General features: G+C 34.0%; 1 protein-coding gene and 2 pseudogenes across 25 annotated transcripts in view; 1 reads left to right on the top strand and 2 right to left on the bottom strand.

The window, feature by feature from the left end:
• The window catches only part of Dop2 (dopamine receptor type D2), a 572,837-nt gene that overhangs the window by 66,893 nt on the left and 479,113 nt on the right, over positions 1 to 26,831 (top strand).
• Positions 6,274 to 7,482, bottom strand: LOC103317576 (annotated as a pseudogene).
• LOC107982101 lies at positions 7,785 to 8,476 on the bottom strand (annotated as a pseudogene).

The raw sequence follows: 26,831 nt of genomic DNA, 5'->3' as shown, positions 1-26,831 counted from the left end.
GCTGTAAAATATGAAATATGTTTGGAAAGAAAAAAAATAGTCAAAAATTATATTTGTTTGTATAAAATATGTTAATATAATGCTACCAAATAACGCTTGTTCCGTCGAGACCCGAGGAGAAGAGTTCCGCCGTGAAAACGGCGTCGAGCGAACTCCGCGAGGTCGACGTAGAACCCGTGGCGCCATCTCCCGTGCTCGAGTTGAGTAAGCGACTTCGCGACTTGCTGCGCTCGCCGACAGCGCCGCCGCGGCCGGCCTCGTGTCGCGCGCGGTCGGATGAGCGCCGAGTTCAGTTCTCGATAAGACGCCAAGCCGTTGACAGCTCACGCTGTCTAGCTAAGCGACGAATCGATTTCGACCTTGCGAATTTTGCTCGTACGAAAACGTCCGCCGAAGTGTTGTGCTTCCGCTGATCTCTCTCTCTCTCTCTCTGAATATCTCGGTGTTTTGGTGTCTCTCATTCTCTCTCTCTCTCTCTCTCTCTCTCTCTCTCTCTCTCTCTCTCTCTTGCACGCCGTGCTTGACTCGCGACCGGTTCCGCGAACGTGGTTACGCGCGCGTCGAATCATGCAAGTCGGTAGAACTGCGCTACCGACTTGAGTCAGCGGAACTGCGCCGCTGACACGAAGTGAAAACTCTCTTTGAGAGTCGATCAAGTCCACGATACACACAGACTCACAGTCCACACTTCTTTGTTCCGCAGCTTGTGATATCTTCGAGAGGGGTTTTATGCCGGACGGCTTTCCCCTCTCATTCTGAACGTATTAAATCACTCTCGTTTTCGCTCAAATCGACTTCTTTATTTTTCTACCATACCTCTTCCTATTCGAATTACAAAACACGAACAAGCGGGAATCCACGCCTAAGGGGCTTCCTGCGCGACAATTCAACGCTCGCTTCGCTCGCGAATTATATATGTTATTTAATATTTTTCATTGTGAAGCAGGTTTTACAAGATTAAAATATGTGAAAATTAATTCTTTTGCAAAAAATATGTCAGTATGATATTTTATCATTTAATACAGTTTGTGATGTGATGTGATAAGATAAAATATTCTTTTTAATATTTACTATTATCAAATATTTAAATTAATTTTTATAATGGTTCAGTAAATCTGTATATAACTGTGTATGGTCATTATTATGAATAACAATTAAAAACAATATAAGAGATGATTAAGGTGTAGAAAAAGCAACAAAAATCTACACTATATTAAAACAATAAAATAAGCAATTTTGTGAAAATTCACCGGAACTAATAAATCATTCCGGAATGACAATTATTTCATGATAGATATGTGGCAAAAACATTAATACTTTATACTATTAGAAAAAAATTTAAAAAAATGGATTTGGTTAACTTTTTTAATAAAAAATTTTTTTCAAAAAGCGACTGGGTCATGAAACATTTTACATAAATCGGCCATATTTAGATATAAAATTATATATATTTATGTCATTTTTTTAGTAATTAATAACCTTTAATGTATATGTATACATATACCATACGACATAGTAAGATGGTCCAGATAAGTCGGATGCTGTATATAATGATTTTCTAAGAAAAATATGTCAAATATGTATATTTGTCCTTTAAACCGGAATATATTATAAATCATATGCGTCACATAGATATATATGTATATTTTACATACATCATCAGAGGTTATCTTAGGATTTGGTCCAGAATAAAGGGATGCTGAAAATAATTATTTGTGCAGATATACTCTTATTTCTAAAGCAATGTGTTTGTGAATATGAAATGGCGAATGCTGTATATATTCATGCATATGTTATGTCCTAAGCTATTGAAAGCTGTCATTGGACAGTAACTCTACGGGTTATTTTGCTTTTATAAGCACGGACGAGGACAAAGCTTCAGAGCCCGAAGCTTAGCGCCGTCAGTGCTTGACTACCTTCGCGATCTATTTAATAGAACGGCCTCCAGTAGCCACCGGAAAGTCTTTCAAAATTGCACTAGTTCCCGTTACACGCACAAATTTAATTTAAACTCCTAAATTTTGATTCCGCTACCTTTCGTGTAGTTCGTCGAATGGACGTGACTCTAATTGTGATATCGTTATCGCGAATTCGTGATATTCGAGATGCTACTTGGATTTCTAATCATTAGAGTGAAAGAGAGAAGTGCGCGATTGAGGCATGCTTATTTAAATAAAGTCACTTACCTTTTTTTATTCTCTTCTACTGGACTGTTCGGCTACCAGCACATCCTCTCGGCGGTGTCGATTCTGCTTCCCAAAGCGGATGGTTTCGATTTTGAATGGGTGCGTCAGGGATCAGGAGCTTTGGGGTCAAATATTCACTCACGATTTCGCTGTAAATAGATTTATTCAATTGCCACACGGTTTAATATTAACGCTCGCTCGCAACTATCTAATCGTTTTGTGAATTATTTTAAATTATCAAAAATAAAGAGCAACAACGTAAGTATGTTAATTGTATGACTGAAATAATTTTAAGTTTATATGATCAAAATTCTCGAAATTCTTTCACTATCCGAAATATTATAAGTCTTTGCACTTATCCGAAATTTGTTAAGTCCCGAACTGTTAAAATGATTTTAAGTTCCAAGAGATTATACCGGACCGGACTCGGTCAGAGCTTTCGCGTGGCGACGATTTTTGAAGCAGACTGAGGACGTGAGGACCTGTTGCTGGGCTCTTTTATGCTCTCGTAGCAGAGGCGATTTCCGATTTTCGTCTTCTCGGCGGGGTGAGTGTTTGGCCAATTAGGACGCCTAGATGCAGCTTCTTGCCTTATTTGGAGCGTTTAATGCATGTGATGTTGCAGGGAGGGCCAATCAGATAACCAGAGTAAAATTCCTCTCCTCTAGTACATCGAGTCCCCTTGTGCTCCTCTCCTGTCAACTCGCCTCTAATTTACTTTTTCTTATCTGCAGGCTTATAGAAGCTCCTCTATACATTTTAAGCCGACTCGCGCGGTGTCCTCTTTGGCGGCTCCTCGAGCTTCCAGAGCGCGTGACTTATGGGTCACTTGCCGATAGCGCTGCACGCTCCGTGGGTTGTGCGTGCATATCGGTGTGCTTCGCTTGATCTTGTGCCTCTGCTGTAGAACCGCAATGTGTACGTGCGTATCGGTGTGCTTCGCATGGTCTCTTGCCGTAGAGTCGTAAGATGTGCGTGTATATCGGTGTGTCTTTACATTATTATGTTTTTGTTCTAATTTATTATTATTGTCTTACGTGAGTCTACTATTATTATTGATTTCTTAACTGATTTTACTCGTCAACATTCGAATTTAATTTTGTTTTTATTCTTACTTCACCTTACGTTGTCGTTCATTGTTCTTATCTATTTCATTAATTATTAAATGTGTCAATTACTATCGATTTCGTATTTAGGGTCTGTTTAATGATAATTTGATAGTATCCCGATGCCAAGTATAGTGTTATACTTTGTGCTATCGAGAGTGTGTACGCTGCATTCTAGTGGGAAGGGTATCGAATGATTTGCTTATAATAACTATCCTCACTTGTTTTCAATATATTAAAATGCGAAAGAAAGTGAGCATTTCACACATATCACCGGATGTATTCTGCAGATTTGGTCTAGATAAAAGGGATGTGAATAGTTATTTTACAGATATGCTCTTTTTTTAAAGCTATATGTTTGTGAATATGAAATGACGGATGCTGTATGGTTTCCTGTATATCACAAGCTGTAATCTGAATTTTTCGTCGAGATAAACGTGATGCTGCGAATAATTATCACTGCTGATATGATATTTTTTTAAAGCGAGTCAAGGGCCCTGACGACGGGGCATTGGGAGTCACTACGGGTTCCGCAGTCAAGAGTTATCTTGGTTGTCTGCGGGCGAAAGGCTGCCTGTGCGCTACGAGAATTCGAATTTCGTGGCTATCTACTTCGACATCGTGTCCGCGGGCATGCGCGACCGCGCGACTCGGCAACGGGGCGTAAACCGATAGTGTTGCAAGCGAGCGGGCCGTCGGGCAGTGACGCGTTGACCAATCAGCGCGCGCGCGGTACGGCGGCTAGGGAGAGCAGAATGGCGACCGCGAGCTGAAAGATGAAATAAAAAGGTCGCAAAATGTACCTTGCATCTATCGCATACCAAGTTGTTATTTGACAAAAAATTCTTTTAAATACAAAGGCTATTGCAACGACTGTGGACAAGTGTTTCTAGTGAAAGTGATAGCATCAATGACAAAAATTATGATGAATACTTAAAAATACAGGTCACTACTTTTTCAACACATGCAATTCCCCATTCAAAAAAAAGAAGACTAACTAGAAAAAGACGAAAAGAAGTAGGAGAAATTCTAAAGTCCAAAACACCCACTGAATATAGAGAAGAAAAAATTGGTCAATTAGACACTGAATTTGAACCTTCTGACTTAAACAGCACAGGTACACTTAAAAAATTAAGAGAAGAGACGTTGAATAAAGCCAGTGGTTATTCTGAATATGAAGGATTATCAATAAAGAATAAAAAGTTTATCGAAGCATGCAGCATAAGAAAATTATCATTATTTCCATTATATGTTTGGTAGTGGTCATTAACACAAATAACGTTTTGGAATAATGTACAGAGCAGTGTCTTACCCCTATCCATTGATGCAACGGGTGGTGTAGTCAAAAAGTATTTATCGTGTTCACGCAAAATTTTGTTTTACTACGTATTAGTTATTGGCTATAAAAAAAATAGTTCCATTGCTTCAAGCGATCTCAAGCATTCATCATGTGTTATTTATCAAAGAGTTCTTAGAGAAATGGATTGAAACAGGAGCAAAAATACCTAGAGAAATTTCGACTGACGGTTCATTAGCATTACAAAACGGTATCACGCTAGCTTTTAATAAGATGACTTATAAAATGTATAATAATCATTGTTTTAAAATACTGACTAATAAAGAGAAGACTTTGCCAACTTGTTATTATCGTCATGATGTTGCTCATCTAATACACACAGTGAGAAAATGGAAGTGTTTCGATAAAATGAATGTAACGATTGTGGATTTTTTCGTAAGAACTGTAGGATATTTGACGCAGGTAGAAAATTTGCAAGAATTTGAAAATATAGTTATTTCAATTGTCGTAATTTGCTATAGTACTATTTCTGAAGAGGATTTTGAATGCAATCGTAGGAGATTGACATTAATAAATATTTTCAAATCTTATAGATACAGAATCGATTCGTTTGTTGCGCTTGCTGAAAAGATAAGAAATACAAGTAACGATGAAATTCAGGATGACTTATCAAAATAAAGATTCGATCACAAACTACATTGATGCAATTTTTGAGAAAGGAATTTCTCTCAGCAATACTTCTAATGAATTAAGTGACAAAGCTAACTATTTATACTGTCCACAGTTTATTAAAAACTTTCGCTACAGTTATCTTATGTTAAAGTTTTGTTTCTTAGACTAATGTTATGAAAAATAATTTTAAATCGCCATATGATGTTAGAACGTCTGCTAGATCAGAAGCATACGTCAAAAAACGAAAACAAAACGTTCGTTCAAAACAATTGCTTCGATTTATTTTGGAAGATGTAATAAAAGTAAATCAATTTTTAAAAGTAGGAAATTTACTCCTTAAAAAATACAGGTAATGATGAAATACATAAAAGTAAAAGTCGCATTGAAAAACCAGTTTCAATTTCATACACACATTAAGTCATTAGAAGAAACGAATTCAAGTTTAGCAAATAGCTGCAAAGAAAAAATACCAATAGAAAGTACGCCGATCACAGAAAGTAACGTTATTTCAGACGGCGATCTAAGTTTTGCGTTTAACAATGACATTTCAAGCTCTTCTATTAAAAGCGAAACTGATAATAAAAATCGTAAATTAATTCTGAATGGAAATAGATTGGGGCGAAAGATTTATAGCATAAACAGTAGTCCAAAAGAATTGCGTTTTGAAAACACTTGTCCTTTTGACAGCGTTTTAGAAATTATGATCACAATGTACCTTGAAAGTGATAGTTTTAAACAACATATAGCACAAAAACAAAATAACAACCGCCGAGAAGCGGGCTGAGAATAAAAAAGAGCCATTGCCGGATCTTCGCTTTCGCAGGTAATTAAAACGTCCCTAAATTAATAATTGATCTGTGGGTAGGGAGTCGCGCAGGTCCGTTGGTTCAGTCAAAAGCAGTAACCCATGATATGGTCTCAGACTGTTCAAACATCTGTCAACGATTTCTGGGTCCACTACGAAACATTTTTTGTGAGTCTAGTGCACTTTTTGAGGTAGGCAAAAGCTGACCTATATCCATTTGTCGATCATAATATTTATGATTCCAGAGGTGCTCAGACTGTTGTCAAAAATCGATTTTAAGTCTCGAGCCCTTTTGTAGAATGGTTTCATAAGGAGATTCATCTGAATCTCTTCTGACCTGAAATTTTAAATTACATGACATTTATGATTCTAATTTTGAAAATAAGGTATCTTATTACCTGGCAGCAACCTCATCGTACGTTGACACCATGATTTTGATTTCTTCTGTTAGAAACCCACACAAAATACCTGTTGTTCCATGTTGTGTGTGCAATTAAACACCTACTAGTTGACAACTCCCACAATTTGATCAGCGAGTCTTTTCCTGATGACAGTAGATACTAAAAAAAGGTTTAGGACTTGATAATAATTCTTACGTATACTTTTCTTTATGTAAAATAAAAATTTTATATACTTTTCCATTTCTTGTAAAAGCAACAAAACAAACTTGATAACCATCATGTGCTTTCACAAATGTATTAATATACCTATTTGAAACTCCATCCCACAACTTGATGCTTCCATCTTTACTTGCCGATGCATAAGTCTTAGCATCAGGAGAATATTTAATGCTAGTATAATACCACTTACAATCGTACAACTGGATGATTAGTTCCAACCACCAGTTAATCACCAGTTGGATTAAAGGCTAAACATCTTATTTGATCCGAGTCTGTTATATTACGAAATGCTTTCTTAACACTAGCTTTGCTGAAGTCAAATAATTGAATGGTAAAATCTCTACTTCCAGACACTAGAATTGGTATCCTTGGATGAAATTCTAAGCAGGTTACTTCCTCCAAGTGCTCATAAAATGTTCTAATTACGGAATGTCCTCCTGACTGATCACAAGGAACTTCATCTGGTGTTGATTTGGCTAGCATACGATCAACATCAAGAATTTTTATCGAAGCATCGACTGATCCAGTAGCTATCAATTGGCTATCCGCTGAAAAGGCACCAGCTCTACAGTTTCCTTTATGTGATGTGACATACGCAGTTTCATACTGAGCAGGTTCTGGAGCTTGTGTCTGTGCTTCAGTTTCGAATTCTAGGGTCTAATCCTGGTCCTAATGTATTTTCAACAGCTGTGAATGATGGTATATGGTTGTTTTCTTTTTTGGACCTATCTGGATCATTTGCTATACGGTTATGGAAGAGCTTCTCGAGAAATGCCACGTAGAACAGCCAATTCATCAGCATACAACTTTTCAGCGTGCAACTATTTCTTTGGATGCTGCTTTGTAGCAATTTAAAACAGTTTCCTTGAAGTTTCACTCATCAGCTATGCTCTTGCCATCTGTTTTACGTGAGAAAGAAAGACAAGTGTGTGTGTGAAAAACTAATACAACTTTAGATATTGCATAAAAACAAGTTGGGAGAAATAACGTCATACCTGGATACTGATTTAATAATCCAACCATAGAGCTGCATCCTCTCTTGTATAGGAAGTTGTCTCGATAGCCTAATGATCGACCATTGATCTTGAATGGCAATCTTCAGGAGGCTGGTGCAAACCTGGTGCAATCAGCCATAAGTTCTGCGTACTTGTGTCTGACCAAAAATGTAGCCACAGCTTCTGAACTTTTTCAGGTGCATATTCTTGAACTACATGTCCATGGGCTGTGAGAACTTGCAATTGGAACTTGCCTTGCATCTGTGCAACAGTAAGTTTTCTGTCTAGTCTGTCTACACCTGCCTGTTTCTTATTTGGCCACTGCAAACACACCATTCTACTACTTTTGCTATGGTTGAAAATGTTCATGCGTGTAAGCATAGGAAGCCCTGCATAAATCTAAGAGCGTCAAGTGCTTTTACTTTCACTACATGAATCACAACAACACCAACTTCATTTTGAACCAACGGTGCTATCCTGACTGCAACGGCACCTTGTAAGCTGTTACTATAAACAAGAATTACAGGTCTATTTTCTGATACTGATTCCAATATACTGTAGCTCCTCGAGTACAGATGCATAGAATTCAAGTCTTTGAATCGTGCAAGTAAAGAAGTTGCAATACCCAACACTAACTTCTTTTAATCGACTAATAGTGGATGATATATTAGCTAAAGCAACTCTTGGTACACTGTTTCCTGAAAATCCACCGTTAAGTACTACTGCTTCACTTTTGGTCTTCAGCTTCACTTTCCAAGCATCTTGCAAATTTTTAACTTTGACGTATTGCCACATTACACAAAGCTACTGCGAAATCAAAACAACTCCACTGCTTCTCTATTTTTGTTAAATAGTCCCATTCAGCCACGTTTAAATGAAATAACATTACACTAGTCTATTATTTTCTTATTATAAAGCTTACACCATGGTAAAGCTCAAATTTTGAGGTTATGCTGTTGACGAATGAACGAGAAATTCAAATCGTCTGCTGCGACTGCTGCGAGCTCTAGCGCGCGGTTTTACTGCGCGAGACTTCGTTGCCAACCTAAAGGTGTCAACCATGCGGAATATCAGTGCTACTATGTCCAAAAAGTTTATTTATTTATAATTAAATATTTATAAGTAATTATGCAATTCCGATGATATTTACGAAACCGGCAATTAATTTGCAAACGATTTCCGGTGATTTCGACCCATTCGGAAGCATATATCCTGAGAAATACGAATTTTTGTACATTCTCGCGGTGTAAAAAGTTTTTTATTTTTTATAAATAAACTAATGGACCGACAATTTTTTTTCTTGCAGTTATGAACGTTATAAACGATTCCGCAATTACCTATATTTATTTTTTATATATGCAAATTAATCGCGTACTTCGCCGAGCTGTCTGTTATGCCGCCGATTTACTCCCCAGTAAAATGTGTACCCGGCGAGCCTATATTTATAAGTATATTTATAAGTATTTACTTAAAAACTCTCAAGATACTTACTACGTTAGTTGTCATGACCGTTTCATTTTGTTTATTGGTGAACAACTAGAATTTTCTCTTTGCGTATTTCATTATAACGTCATAAAAACACTATAAGTACAATAAAACGGTCATGGCAAGTTACGTAGTAAGTATCTTGAGAATTCTTCCTAATTGATCAGTATGATAATTTAACTTTAAGTTAAGTAAGCCCTTTATAGACCAAAAAGATTGTTGTTGCTTTATTATGATTAAATATAATAAACTTGACTTTGTTTGGTTGATCTTAGTTCTTTTTCATCAGTTATTTCGTTGCGGAATATATCAAACTCGTCTAAACTTTTACTTTTTTAAGAGTTAATTTTTTTATGTTATTAAAGGCGTGTTTATAAAAAAGTTAAGAAAAATGTGTAGAAATCCGAAGATAGCTGTTTTGATTGGGAACAAACTAGTGAACGTAGAAGACAGCAATTATAAAATGAAGAAAACTGCTTTAAACTATGAAAAACTGTTGTCTTAACTTATTAATAGTTATTGTCTATTGTGTTCATTTTTTTATTTATTTTCTGAATTGTAAAATTTTACACCTGAAAAAAAATCCAACTGAAGTATCTAGCAAACTAAATAAAACTGAAGACAACAAAAAATTACTGTTATCTGTGTCTCAATTCCGACATTTTTCTGCTATCATCGGCAGTTCATAACGTTTTTTTTTCAATTGTTTTCATTTTTCTTTTTCATTAGGGATTGAAGATATCGTTATCATTTAATATAAAAGTAAATATTGTATTACGTATTACATTTAAGTACAGAATATAAATGTTATGATTGTTATAATCTCACAATTTACATTATTTATAAATGTAAATAAAAAAAAATGTTTAATTAATATTATTTTTTTGTTAGAATTTGTTAATATAATTAATACTGTCATCAAATAATTACAAAGACTTTGAAAACATTTTTTAATATTCAAAATTTATTTCTATTTTAAAAAAGATATTAAAATGACTATATCGGTCTATACGAGCACAATTAATTTTTAAATAATATGCTATGACACTGTTCATTCTTAAAATTTGAGAATTCTGAACAGGCATGCCTTTCAAAAATAAAATAAAAATCTCGGTGTTTTGTTCCATCGTCAGATTGGACTCCTCAATAAGGATCTGACGGCTTCCTTAGACGCCTGCCACTTAGTTGAAAATTGTGTCCATCAGATGGCTAAGTCTTCTCTCTCTCTCTCTCTCTCTCTCTCTCTCTCTCTCTATCTATCTCTCTCTCTCTGTCAAGGAAAAACGGAGACTCGGGCTACTTAAAGGCCGCGACTCGACCAGGCGCAATTACACGTTTACACAATTTAATAAAACATTTTTTTTTGTTTATTATATTCTTTACATGTTCTGCAATTCTTGGAATGCAATTATTTAGTTTATATGATTGTTATATATATATAACAGTGTACTTATATATATATATATATATATATATATATATATATATATATATATATATATATATATATATATATATATATATATATATATATATATATATAAGTACACTGTTACGCTATTGGAGAATATAAAGCTTTAATCAAATTTAAATTCAATAAAGCTTTAATTGGAAATTGACGTTAGAAATGTATGTTAAGCACAAAATAAATTATATATATATATATATCTTCTATTACAAAAAACAGGCGATCTCTATGTGTTATTTATAACCAGTGACGTGATTCTATAAAAATAATCATATGTCAGTATAAGATCTGTTCAAAGGTAATATACTGAATATTTAATATTATGGTTTAATATGCACTATAGTGAATTATGCATCTAATTTTTACACAAAGCATTACACATTGTGTAGAAACAGTCTACCATAAAAGTTTTTACTCAACTGCTTTGGATCGCACTTACGCAGTAGACCCTATGGCTGTGGTGGCTCAAAAAAAATCATCTGCGTACTAATATGTGAAAGATAAATCTATTTGTTAAAATAACAACCACTTAATTTATTGTTTAGTTTTCAAACAACCTTACATATACATGTTCAGCTCTGTAGCTCTGATAGTTTTCGAGAAACACCAAAAACAAATTGTAAAACAAGTACACGGAGTTGATCAAGAATATTGTTTTTGAAGTTACTCGAAACCTACCACAGTTGGAGGACTGAAATTTTTCATGTAGGCTTGTTTCAACTTAATAAAACAAGAAATCAAGTGGTTTTTATCTGAACTAATGGATATATGGTTTTCATATCAGTATTCATGTGATTTTTTAAACCGCCACAGCCATAGAGTCCACTGCAAAAGTGTGAACCAAAGCAGTTGAGTAAAAATTGTTATAGTAGCATGTTTCTACACATTTTGTAAATATTTTTATAAAAATTAGATGCATAGTTCATTATAAGTAAATTTTTTATTAATAAAAACTTTCGAAATGTACATTTAGCAAATACGAAGAATGATTCAAAATCGTATGAAACGCATTAAAAACACGGTTCTACAAGTAGAATTTTTTCAGATGCGGAAATTAGTTAATTCACGCACGTGGTCAGATGAGATTTTGTCATGAGATCTCATCTGAGATTTATCAATAGGAACGTTGAAAGAAAATGTGAAATAACTCTTTATCAATTAATTAATACAACATTGTATACTTATTCTAATGCTATTAAAGAAATCACAAGTATTAATGGTGAAATATTATCAGTGGAAAGCAGTCAAATTTCGAGGATTGCAATTTTTATACAAATACGAAAAAAAATGTATATAATAGCGACACCAAACTTGTTTTTTTTTTATTAATTATTGAATCACCAACGCTTTTAAATGTATAGTATGTTATAAATAAATATTTTATGAAGATATTTACAATTAAGAAAAAAAGTTTTGTAAAATAAATCTGTATATAAAGTATAGAACAAAATCGTTATTTTATTATTATACTATCACAATTAGATTTTATAACAATCTAATATTCATTACAATAATTATTAAGATAATTATATTTTAATGATGAAAGTATAGAAAATAAATATTATTAATATTTGGATTCGTGTTATTATGCAAAATCGCGTATTTTGACACATGTTTTTTAACGTGTAATGTTGTAAAATTTTTACTTGCAAAATTTTGCATATTTACGTGTCTTATTACATGTCTTTTTACGTGTTTTATCACATGTTTTTTACGTATTTTATTATATGCATAATCACGCGTTAAATTATATATCAAATCGGTTTGAAATAATCATATGATTTACCATATGATTATATTTGCAATTTGATATTTGATAGAATATATGTTTATACATGTAATAAAACACGCAATAAAACATGTGATTAGACATGTGATTAGATATGTGATTTACCATATGTATATTTTTAGTAGGGTTGTATTCTCAGCTATTATTTATCAAACATTCAAAAAGTAACATGCGCATATGATTTATGTATCTGGCTGAAATTTCGGGAAAAGTTTCTTCACTCTTGTATAAACAAAAACTGTTGATCAAATTTTGCTATAATTTTCCTGTATCTAGTATACTCATTGGTGTATAGGTATAAAAACAGACATTTTTAATAATTAATAAATGCATAATTAAGCTGTATTTTATTTAAACTGATAGAATTTATATTAAAAATGTTCGTCAACAGTTGTTCTTGTCTTTGGATCAACGAGTTCCTGCAAATTTTTTCAGACTACCACAGTGTAAGGGTATACGCATGCTACTTTTGTAAGATTGGTCACTTTTAATGAAAATGATCAAACATCTCTCATATCTTTTGAAATATGAGACTAATTAAGCTGAAAATGTACACAGAACTTAGTTTTTAGTTGTAGAAAAAGCGACCAAAATTTGAATAAAAGTAATAGGAAAATAAAAAAGTTTTCATTTTCACCATAGTCCTACCTTAAATGATTTAATAAAAGAACATGATGAAAATGAAGTAAATTTACAACTTAAACAATTAAATTCGCAAATCGAATCATATGAAATATTAAATGATGACATTTATGTAGCTGCAAGATTTATACAATTTGATACATGAAATCCCTACAGATATCACTCTAATTTTCCGAAAAATTTTAAGATTTCGTAAGAAACACAATGAATTATCAAATTCTCTAAAAATGATGATAATAATTATGTAAGCATTTATTTTAAATGTAGCTAATATTATTCATCACATTAATTTAACAAAAAAAAAAATTAAAATTTGGTTATAGTTTCCATTAGCACAGTGTGGCTAAAATCCGCAAGTCTCGCCTATTCGTGACTAAAGTAGTCTTTATTTGCATCGTGAGGTTAGCGCACGAGCGTAGCGAGACTTGCGGATTTTAGCAGTCTGGGCTATAAAATTTTATACGATACTCTTGACTTAAATGGTTCAGTTTTACACAGCGCTTAGCGCCCTCGCTACGCTCGGGTGACATTATACTTTGCGATGATATGCAACAAAATCATTTATATACAAGATAAATAATAATTTCAATAAAATAAAAATAATATACTTACTAGTCAAGTGGATGATCGAAAAATTCATCTGCTACAAACATCATAAACATTGAAGAACCTGCAACTATAAAATAAATTTCACAAAGTAAATGCTTAATAGAAAAAGTTTTAAACAATAATTTTTGTTTTTAATTTATAATAAATCACTTGTCTAATAATTCCATTGAAGTACTTTATTGAATGCAGGATACGCATACATGGAACACTTGTGCAATTCAACAAATTATATACATACACGCACATATATCACTAATAATCAGAGAAAAATAATAACTATCAAACAATATTATTATGCACCAACAATATATGCAATATAATTTACAATTTAAAATTGAAAAGTCAAAACAAGCTAAAATCTAAAATACTAACTAAATATGGAGTATAAACTTCAATATAAAAATTGGACAAACGATTTGACTCATAAACTAAATATAACTATAAGATAACACTATTAGTAATCGAAGGCAACTTCACTCCTTACACAATTTGCTAGCATGACTCCATGGCTTTTATGGAAAATCTTAAAATTATCAATTCGCTAAAATACATTAGCTTATACTTTTAACGCACAGAATGATATAATTTGCTCCATAAATATAAATCTCATTTAACCTTATAGTAACATAATTAAGAACTATTTAGATAAGAACACATTTATTTAAGAGAGAGCACACAGTGGCGCTGTCGTCGTTCAACAAGTCCAAACCTATAGGCCGCAACAACGCGACATAAACCGTCATAAGTGTCTTACAACATGTCGTAGATGGCGGGACTGTCGTACGTTGCAGTCTCGCACTGCTATTCCGGCTCCGGCATAGCCGTAGCTGCTAGACAGATGGGAGTGCTGCCACTGTCGTGACTGAAGATTAGGCCCGTTACATGCAAAAAGGAACAGAAACGAATAAATCCGACCCACCATGTAAAATAAGTATTATCCCGTTATCAGGAATAGTTTAGTCTGTTTCCTTAGCTGGAATAATGCTATTGCGAAAAAGGTCCCGTTGATTATTATTTTCTAATCGTATTATTAACTTATAAATTTTATGTGTTATTATCATTACAGTCCCTAAAAGCTTTTATACACAAATCAATGGTCAATAAAATTCAACATTATTTTTTGCTGCAGCAGATCAATAAAAGTAACCGTATGAAACTGAGTAGTTTTATTTAGTATTATGCAATTGACGAATCTGAAAAATTGATCTGTTTTATAAGAATACGAATTTCTTCTATAAAGCATGGTCAGTATATTGAAAATACCATCCGATAACACAACCGGTAATAAGAAAAGGAAAAAAAGACAATGTTTCCTCTCATCGTCAAGTCTTACCCCATTACAGTTTAATGAATTTATCAACAATTTTTGAATATCTGCATACTTTGTGTGTGTATATATGTGTGTGATCATCAGCGAACCTTTAAATATCGGCGAGCGTCTTATGTGAAAAGCAAAGCGTTCCGCTTTTAGCGATGTTTTTAAGAGTGTAGATATCAACTTTTCTCCTAAAAAATATATTTGATGTTTTAATTTAATAAATTTTTATTTTCTTTGAAAATTTTACTACATGAAAAATGATATACTTGAAATTATTTTTTTTATGTGAAATGTTGATGAAATGTTTGTAACAGTTTAGAAAAGAACAGATCGCTAAACTTTAAATCTCTCAACCTTTACGCAGAAAGTTTTTACTATCGTGTACTAAAGAAGTTTAGTAAAATTTTAACTTATAACATTTTTATTATTAAACATACATTCAAATATCAAAGATGAGTTTAAAATATAATGCAATGAATTAAATTTTATTATTGCAAAAAATATAATCTTGTAGATAACATAGATTTGTAAGGTTATATGTAGATTTATTTACAATTTTACAGTATTTATCATACTGCAAAATTGAAAACGCCAAAAAATATATAATTTGAAATTACAATAAAAATGGAAGTTTTAGAAAGTAATGTTTAAAATGTTTAAATTTAATTGCTTCTTTTGAAAACAAAAATAAATACTTATTGTTGGAGGCACTATAAATGTTATAAATAAAAAGTGTGATAATTCTGAGTAACCATAAAAAGCATTATTAATTTATATTTCTTAATAAGATATGGTCATTTGAAATCTATAGATTATTTTTTTTATAAGATATTAGGATAAGAAGATTTTTTATTCATATTATGCTGTGAAGATCAATTTTTTAAGTTTGTAGGCTTTGCCAACTCGAATAGTTAAATAAATAAAATTTTAAATTAATTTACTTACAACTTAAAAACGTATTTCTAATGCATTTGAAAACAGCCATTAATTTTAAGATAAATTGAATTAGGTATGTACTTGCAGTTTTTTCCTTTGCATCTTCTCCGCTCGATAATTCGGGTTGAGAAATAACCATTGTTTCTGAATCACTTGTAACGGCAGGTACATTTGGGTTACACAAAATGTTCTTTAATTCTTTATTTTGCTGTTCAACATCCTTATTATTAAATAGGTCTTTAACTTATCTAGAAAGGCACATATCATGAAAAAAAGCTACAGTTATATATATATATATATTATGAAATTCATGTCATTACTAAGTTATTTTTATTATACCTTTTTTTCTTAAAATTATTATTTTTTGTTTTATTTCATTAATTGGCTTAGAAAGTAAAACTCTTCTTTCATTATCACTCATTGATAAAAGATTACTTCCATTTGAGATGTTAAAAACATGAACTAGTTCGTTTACAAATTTACATTTATTCTCATTCATTGACTGATTCTTTTGCAAAACTCCAAATGTAACTTATATAATTTTTCACAGCAATGGTCATTCCTGATTGTTTCAATTAAAGACTTATTCCATAATGGAATTACTTCAATAATAACTAATTTTATAGCATCCCGAAATTTTAATTTCCATTAATTAATATTAAAATGTTTATTATATTTTAAAATATTGTATGTACTACAGCACTAACTTTGTGTCATTAAAGAATTTAACATTTAATGACTAACGAAGAGAAATAAAATTACATGTAAAAGTAAAATAAGAAAACTATGCAATGCAAAAAAAACATCATTAAACTATAAAGGTCAACATTATACTTAATTTTTCCATGGCGGAAAATTTATTTAAAAAAAACGAGAACCATCACAAATTTTTGTGAATACTCATGATTTTTTGCATTTTTTCGTAAAAAATGTGATGTTCTGTAATTTATTGTGATTTGATGTGATTTATTATCATAATTCGGATATTTTTTCACGAATTTTTAACATTAAATGACAAAAAATCACAAAAAAGCATGGCAAATAATTATTAATGTATCTGTATAAAATCCACGTGAGGACCTTCATGATCTTTTGTTGTGATTCCCTACTGGAACATCTCACGTGAGATCTTATGTGAGATCTCACATGAGATCTCAGGTGAGATCTCGCGCCAAAATCTCATCTTACCTTTTGCGTCAATCATAATCAATTTCCGTCGTTCCGAAGCTTCAGAAAATAAGCTGCAGTAGAAATTCGTCGTTTTTAGTTTCCAATAATGGCAAATTCATTAAAAAAAGTTGTTGTGAAGTAATGAATGAAGTTCCACAAAAAGAATTTACTTAGAAACACATTTTTTCGGCCTTTTTCATGATTCTAAATAGATCTAAACATTTATTAATAAAACTTTTATTAAGTTCTGCGGAAAAATAGGTTGTAAATGAAAGGTTTCTTTTAGATTTTAATGATTTGTAATCGATCTAGAATGTCCTTTTATGTATTTTTTTTTCATTTTATATTAACAAATTTGAAAAAATTGAAGTTCCTAGATTTTAAAGAAAATTAAGTTTCAAGAAAATGAAATTTTCTAAAGAAACACATTTTTCCAGGCGTTTTGAATGATTTTAAGTCACTTTCATTAGGTTTTAAGCAAATATTTTTTATTTTATAATTCAATTGGAAAAATTTTTGTTAAAAAAAAGGAATTTTTTTATAGGAGGAGGGGACATTGATACAATTGATTTGAAATGTTTATTTTATTATGAACAGTATTTATTATAATGGTTTTATAATCTGTTTTGTTTGTACTTGTAATATTATTACATCAATTTTTTTCGTCTTTCATCTCTTATTTGTATACTTAATCTACGTGTACTATCTTTTATGAGTACTTCCTTCATATCTTCGTCTAGGTTTTTATATCGATCGTTGTAATTGATATAATCATTGATTAAACCTGTTAACATCAAGAAATAAATAAGAATGATGGTCTACTACTTATATTTTTAATATTGAAATAAGAAGAAACCTTTCTTACTTAAGAGCAATTCCAACTTCCTTGGCGAACAAAGCTTTACAGGACTTCTATTGGGGATTGAATTTTTAACTTTCGCAGGATTAAGGCATATATTTTCAATTCTATTTCTCCACAAATATTTTGCTACCTCTCTAGTGAATTTAAGTATATTTTTCTTTTTCGCCAATCTCCAACTTCGCTTACCAACTCTGCATCCTTGTCCTAAATATACCTAAACATTAAAAATATATTTAATTAAAAATATTTCAAGTGTAATTTTTTAAAGGATATATTGTGTAATTTATATAAGAAATAACACATACTCTGTTGTTTTCAATCGTATAGCGTTCTATGGGATCAGGTGCCGCTGAAAAAAACAAGCACGTAATACAAGTATATCACAAAAATAGACTTTAGTAGCTTCAGTAGCTATTTACCTGGAGCTACAAGAACATTTCGTTTTTTATATTTTTTATATAATTTTCGTTTGTACTTTTTTAACATAGGGAAGTGTGGATCTGCGTCATCATCATTATCATCATCTGAACCTACGGCAATATATTATTTAATTTATTAGATTTGAAAATATGGTTGTTTAAAAATTGAAATATTACATCATAATTAATAATTATTTTCATTTAATCTAGCAAATTCAAACAATAAGATTTAAAAACGCATTTCAGGGGGTAGAGCCCCCCCCCTACCGCCTGAAAAAATTAAACACAAATTAAAATGATTTAAAAAAAAAATATTTCAACCCATGAAACTATACAATTCAGTACAAAATAGTATAGTATAGTATATTGTCTACCAAGGGCGTAAAGTGAGCTTTTTCAGACCGAGTGTGCAGTTGGAAGTACGAGTCGAAGGCGCGGTAGCAGGAGCTCAAGGCGAGTATTGAAAACCACACGAGGTCAAAAAGCCCACTTAGTCCTCGGTGACAAAACACCCGTGCGATAAACGCTTACTCTGTGCACATGTATCGAACTTTATTTTTTGACACTCTGTGTGCGAAATTCGATTTCTCCTAGCTGCATAGCGTGTGCGCAATGCCTGATTTTCACACTAGTTCGCAAAATTCAGATTTCGCGTACTCCGTACGAAACTCTGAATTTTGCGCACGCTCATCTGCTAAGAACGTAGATTCGCACTCAAAAATATTTTTTAACACGACGTGCGCGAAAAACGCGGTTTTCACGGGGCTCGTTTTTCGAGTAGCGTATGCGAAACAATAACGTTTCCATAGCAACGGCATGTTTCACGCCATATTATTGGTTTCGCGCACTAGTTAAAGAACCTACTGTTTCGCGCACGAAGTGTTAAAAATCAAATTTCGCACACAGGTGTCAATTATTTTCATAATAATTTCACACTAATACTTTATAATTTCAAAGTAGTATTTCATAACTTTCGACTAATATCTAATTATTTAATAATTAAAAAATTATTATTCAATAAAATAAAATTTCTTAGTCTTAATAATATTCAAATGAAATCCATATTTTTGAAATGTGTGTAGATACTGTTTGAAATTCCCGCCTAAAAAAATTTTGCATGCACTGTTAAAAATGTTTTGTAAAATTTTTACTCTCAAACTAATTAAACTAATTGTAAGTAATTTTACTACTTCCGTATTAATTTTACTAACTTGTATTGTACTTTTACTAATTTTCGTTGTAATTTAACTGCTCTGCGAATAGGTTGGACTCGTGTACTACTCTGAGAGTAGTAATTTTACGAAAGCATTTTTTATGGTGTGCACGGTTGACACCTTGAAATTAACATATAAATATTGATGTGATTACAAGTTTTTTCAATTTTGGGAGCTCTTTGACGATAATTCCAGAGATTATTTACATCTTTCTTTATAGGCAACTTTCTTATAGCACATATTTCGAGTGTTAATGTTTATTGTAACTCACTAGGGGTTTGTGACTTAAGCAAATTTGTTATTACACAGTGTAATAAAGAGCTTTGTAGGCCACGAATAAGCATGCCTTAAGTGCGGGTTGAGGTCTGCACACACAGCTTGAAGCACATTTTAAGTTGAGGTTATATTTCTGAACAAATTACGATTTTGTGTTATCAATATTGTATAAAAAAGACTGAAAGTAATATATGCTATACCACTGCAGCGTAAGTAATATGATTACGTTAAGGTAGTTCACTCAAAAAATTAATTTTCTCACAGATTGCTGCAATTTTCTAAATATATCTATTAAGTGCCCTCTATAACGTGGTAAAATTTTTTACCCCCCAAGCGGTATGATTTTTTAAGATATCGGGTCTTCAAGTTGTGTATTTTAACATGGGAAGCATAGGCTAAGTCTAAATTTAGTGTACATTTTGTTTAATTACGAAGAAAATAAATCTTACATCTTTTCCAAAACTATATCATGATGTAAAATCATAATACAAATCAAGGAAATCAAAATTTGATAGGGTAAGCGGTGCTTTTTGAAAAGTTACAGCAATCGAAAGTTTCAATTCTATGCTATCAGTATATCGATATATACGTGCAGTTTTTCTCCCTTGTTAAGGAACCACCGTTCATACTGTAGCGTATCGAGAGGGGATAGCGAATACTCTCCCCACATATTGCGTTCTATTACGCCTGTCGTTGTCTAGCGCTCGCGGCGTTAACATGCCCATCGTCAACACTCATTTTGTCGAGTAAGTTCGGGTTACGTTTGCAATGATTTGGAGTAAATCAATAAAGAGTAAATAGTTTATCTACGTGGTGCAATTTATTTCGGAGCTTCCCAAGTAAATATTATAAAATCCCACCACCAACCCATTCATTCGAGCAATCCTGGCTACTGAAAGTCTTAGCCTTTAACAATCAGAAGTGGGATAGTGATCAAACCTGGAGGAAGTGCACGAATTGGCAAGGAAAAATAAAATTTGTTGACCGTGAAATTGCAAGTAAGGACATCTCATCAGTGACGGTTAAGCAAGCAAAAATGGATGAGGCGTGTGGCGGCAATCAGCAGGCTACACGATCCGGATTTGGGGAATCAACTTTTGACCATTTTCAGCATGGTCTGACGGGCAATCCCACCAGTTGGCGTGGGCGATCAACGGAGCAACTACTCGTACCACCAGGTCGGTTTCCACCAGGAGGAGTGGTGAACGATCGAGCAGTTAATCAACATACCAAAGGTATTGGCAGAGGTTCGCGACCAAGAAGTGTCAAACGCCCTGGTAAAATACGAATGGGCGGTGAAATTGTTGCTAACCACGGTGTACAAAATCGTAATTCAACTAGCGACATGAGTTTGAACTCGTCGATTTCGTTTCGCAATATTCCTTCGAGTCAAACAGCACATTTGGAAACCATTCGCGACAATTAGAGACCTATCGAAGGCGTAAATAATAACAACTCTGGCCTTGAAACGATTTTGCTTCGACTTTTAGAGGAAAGTCGTCAACGCGTTTACTCAGTTGAGTGTAAATATGGGAAATTCCCAACACGCTAATACGATGTCCTCGATAAATGTAGCGCCGCAAAGCTATCAAGTAATGCCCGATTTGTATAAAAATATACAATATTTCACTGGAAACGAGTCGTCCACTGCCGCGAAAGAGTGGATAAACAATCTGGAAGCGATGTGTGTGCTCCATCGTTGGCCCGACAATTTTGCACTGGAGTCTGCACCAATGCACTTAAGGGATGGTGCTAGAGACTGGTTCAGTACTTGCCGGAGCACGTTAAACACCTGGCAAGCGTTTCTACTTGCGTTCAAAAATACTTACTTACGCTCTGATAGCACTACAATTAAATGGAAAAGGATGACCGAGCGAATTCAAAGGAGAGACGAGCCTCTACAACAATATTTTCATAATAAAGTCAAATTATGTCTGGATCTACAGTTACCGCATTCCGGTACTAAGGAGCAGGTACTCGTGGGTCTATGGTCTAGGGACCTGTACAACGCCATGGCCGCGAGAGTACATATCACGATGGATGATCTGCTTCATGATATAATTGACTTCGAGTACACAAATAATCAACGCCTCGAACGCATGAAGTTACCGCTTTCAAACGCATTTCGGAAAAGCAGTGTCGGAAATTACAATGGTCCCTCGTCCGTAACTAAGCTGCCCGAAACTTCGTTTAAGTCGAATTTTTTTCCGTCGACAAACGCGCAAGGTGAACGCAGGTGCTATAATTGCCAGGAATACGGACATTTGTCTAAGGATTGCGAGCAGCCCAAAAAAGAACCATATTACGTCCGATGTAAACAAGTAGGGCATTTTCAACGCGCTTGTCCGTCTCACGAAACCTAGGTTAAAACAATTCAAGACTCATCTCATACCTCTGTGAGTAAATATCTGAAATCTGCTTACGTTAATCAAATAGAATTACGATCTTTTATAGACATGGGGAGCGCGGCCTGTTTAATGAAAGCTAGCGTGGCCCTACTGCATCAATTAAAGATCGTTTATAAACTGATGGATTTGAAAAGCTTCGGCCCAGATTCGTATAGAGTTAAATCCCCCGACTACGTAATCATACCAATCAAAATCGATCAGGCAGAAGTGCAAAATATAAAGTGTCGAATTGTTCCGGACGACGTTCTATCTACCGATATGCTGATTGGTCACTCTCGGGAAGATTGACAAACAATTCGAGTGTTACTCGCAGTAAAGTCAGATGAAACCGTGCCGGCATCAGCTATAAAGATGATTGAAGCTAGTGTAAATGAGATCGATCTCGTACTCCCTGTAGTCAACTTCCACCACCAACCGCAACAGTTCAAGAAGGGTGCTGTAATCTGCAAAGGTTCAATCTCTCACTTGCCCGTGCTATCCATCAACCAGCAACGCGACCCCATCAAGAGAGTATACCTTGACGTAGGAGAGACCTTGACTGAAAACATCACTGAAGATTTTTTGAATATTGTTAACAGCTATCGCGATTGTATTGCGCTTAATATATTCGAAATAGGTTGCGCGAAAGGCATTGAAATTGAAATAAAGGAAAAATCAGGAACGGTTCCCGTGAGTTGTAAACCCCATCGTTTGAGCACTAACGAACGCGAGAAAATTCACACAATATTAGCCGAATGGTGTAAAGCCGGTATTGTTCGTGATACGAATTCTCCCTACGCGAGTCCCGTCATGTTAGTCGATAAAAAGAACGGAGATCAACGCTTGGTAGTCATATTTAACAAATTAAATGCTCAAACCGACCGTATTTATTTTTCATTGCCGGACACCGACACGCATCTAGCTGAAATAGGGGACAATAATTTATTCATTACGCTCGATTTATTTCATGGTTATCTGCAGTTACCAATCGCGGAAGAATCAAAACATAAAACCGCGATAATCACACCGGACGAGACGGCGGAATTCAATCGATTAATATTCGGCTTAACTAATGGGACCGCGTACTTTTCAAAGTACATAAATGATATTTTACATCCATTACGTAAACAAACAGTGCTATTTTTTTGGACGATATATTAATTGCGGGCAAATCTTGGGAATCATTGCGCTCTAAGCTAATAGCCGTCTTAGAAGTGTTACGCAAGGCAGGTCTCACGCTGAATATAAAAAAATGCCAGTTTTTAAAAGAAAAAGTAACATACTTAGGATTCGAACTCTCAAAAGAAGGAATTCGACCGGGTGAATTGAAAATAAATGCGATTAAAGACTTTCCAGCGCCAGTAAATGTTCACGAAATTCGTAGATTTTTAGGTTTGGCGGGATTTTTCCGGAGGTTCGTACATAAATTCGCTGAAATAGCTCAACCATTAAGCAATCTACTGAAAAACAACCAACCTTTTGTTTGGGATGCAAATACGAACGAAGCGTTATTGCGTTTACGCGAAATCTTAGTTGAACGACCTATATTACAACCCTTTAGCCCAAACAAAGACACCGAATTACACACAGATGCGAGTGCGATGGGATTGGCTGGTATGTTATTACAAAAGAACGCAGATGGTAAAATGCATTTGGTTTACGCAATAAGCCGACGTACAAGCGAAGCCGAGCAGTTCTATCACTTGAGCAAATTAGAACTACTTGCAATTATTTGGGCAGTATCGCGTCTACGCCAATTACTAATTAACATCCAAATTAAAATAATTACCGATTGTCAAGCACTTGTTTATTTGAATACGCACCGTACTAAAAATCCGCAAATTGTAAGGTGGCATCATTTATTAAGCGAATTCGATTACGAAATTGCGCATCGTCAGGGCTCTAAGCTCGCTCATGTAGACGCACTGAGTCATGCTCCAGTAGAGTCGGTTGAATCGAGTCCTCAAGATTTAGAAGACATTCGAGATATTTTATGTGTAAATAGCGTTGAAATATAATTAGGAATATTTAATGTAATTAGCGAAAAAGATGAAATCCAAGCTTTTTAGTTTAACGACGAAGAGTTAAGCTACAAACGAGCAGTGTTACTTAAATCTCAAAAGCAGCGTTCCCGTCTAGAAAAAGATTCAGTTAAGGATTTCGAGTTAGTTAACGGTATTTTATATAAAAAGATGGAAAACCGATTGTGTTATGTAGTTCCGAAAAACATGCGTAAAAGTCTAGTTGTGCGTTATCACGACTTTAACAGGCATCAAGGTGTAGAGCGAACTCATGAGTTAATAGCGCGTAAATATTTTTTTGTGGTATGCGTCGCTATGTAAAAAAATATGTGTATGTGTTGAATGTTTAGCAGCAAAATCACGACCGGGTCGGCAAGCAGGGGAGTTACACCCTATTCCACCTGGCAAACATCTATTTCATACGATAAATATCGACCATATTGGCTCTTTTATAAAGTCGAGTCGCAGTAATAAGTTTGTTTTTGTACTAGTTGATAATTTAACAAAATTCATTGTTTTAACCCCAATGAGAGATACTAAAACGTCGAATGTCCTTAAATATTTAGAGAATTTTGTTTGTGATTTTGGTGCGCCGTTACGGATAATATCAGATCGAGGAACATGTTTTACAGCCAAAGCTTTCGAGGATTTCTGTAATAAACATGGCATAAAGCACGTTCTGACGTCACCTAGACATCTGCAAGCTAACGGTCAAGTTGAACGCCTTAATGCAACACTGGTCCCATTGATGCAAGCATCCGCTAGAAAAGAAAATTGTAAAGATTGGGACAGTAAAATGAAATATATTCAACGTGACCTAAACGAAGCGAAAAACGCGACAACGGGTAAAAGTCCGTTCGAATTGTTATACGGGTTCATACCAAGCCATGATGAAGGCGCTTTACGCCAATTTACCGAAATAAACAAAAATTATGATTCAAACCATGTCGATCGTCACGCTGAAATTGCCAATAAAATTATAAAAGAGCAAGCTAAAATGAAAACGAAATATGATATAAATCGAGCGACCAGTATTAAATTTAAAATAGGCGATTTGGTTTTTTGCAAAACAAATCCTACTTCCACCGGAGAGTTGACTAAGTTACAGTATAAAAACCGTCGTGGAGTATTAGTTGTTACGAAAGTTTTACCAAGCGATACTTACGAGATAGTGGAGCTAAATGAGGATAAAAACGCGGAACGCTATCGAAAAATCCTTATGTGTAGCAAATGAAATTGTAAACAAACCAACACTGAGAGTTAGTAAGCGTACAATAAAAGCTCCTGAAAGGTGGAACTACGTTTAAGAAAGAATTAGTCTACGGATTCAATGATCAATGGTCGTGACGTAATTCTTCGGAGGTTTCATCGGAGGTTCCTCCGAGAATTGGGCCAAAGCCTCGCTTTGTCTGATGTATTGAACTCAACGTAGATCGAGGACGATCTACAATAGAATGGCCGTGTTAAGGAACCACCGTTCACACTGTAGCGTATCGAGAGGGGATAGCGAATACTCTCCCCACATATTGCGTTCTATTACGCCTGTCGTTGTCTAGCGCTCGCGGCGTTAACATGCCCATCGTCAACACTCATTTTGTCGAGTAAGTTCGGGTTACGTTTGCAATGATTTGGAGTAAATCAATAAAGAGTAAATAGTTTATCTACGTAGTGCAATTTATTTCGGAGCTTCCCCAGTAAATATAATAAAATCCCACCACCAACCCATTCATTCGAGCAATCCTGACTACTGAAAGTCTTAGCCTTTAACACACTTTTCTAAATTATGAGGATATTTGATGCTCTAAACACTTCCTATCGATATTTTGATATACAAAACTAAAAATTCTAGAGTTTTCATACTTGATAACACTGGATAATATTTAAAAAAATTAATTTTCTAATTCAACCTCGAATTGAGCACCACTGGGCCAAGTGAACTACCTTAACTATCATGGATTCATAACAATTATGCAGTGTACTTAAAAAGGCTTTACCGCACGGGCAAAATAGGTGTAGCCTGCACGAATCTAGGTTGTCGCCCGGGAAAGTGACCCATGCAGTAATCCATAGTTTGTAATTTATAAAAATACAATCTCACTTTTTAATGACTCCGGAACCATAGATATTTGAAAAAAACAGTTTAAGTTAATTTGAGAAGCGCAGGTCCTATGAAACATATTAAACTACGATGAACTATTTTTACATTGATTTATATCTATCTAATTTAAACATTATCGGATAAATGGATTCAATAAAGTCTGACTAGTAGAAGTAACATTTCATGAAATATTTTACAGAAAAGTAACCTCAACCATAAAAAATTAGTAAAATGAATTTTTTGAGCTATAAAAATATGAATAGAATTATCACAAAATTGTACTCTAATGTAAATATTAACTTACGGAAGAAGGCTGTAATTCTTCATCTTCATGCACATTAAATTTTTATTTTAATCTCATATTCCGAGAGTGAGGTCAAGCTCCAGCTCCAGCTCCGGCTCCAGCTCCAGCTCCGGCTCCGGCTCTGGCTCCAGCTCCGATTCCACCTCCAGCTC

This window comes from Nasonia vitripennis (genome assembly GCF_009193385.2).
Source record: "Nasonia vitripennis strain AsymCx chromosome 1 unlocalized genomic scaffold, Nvit_psr_1.1 chr1_random0006, whole genome shotgun sequence".
NCBI classification, from domain to species: Eukaryota; Metazoa; Arthropoda; class Insecta; order Hymenoptera; family Pteromalidae; genus Nasonia; species Nasonia vitripennis.
This window is presented reverse-complemented; position numbering and strand designations above follow the sequence as displayed.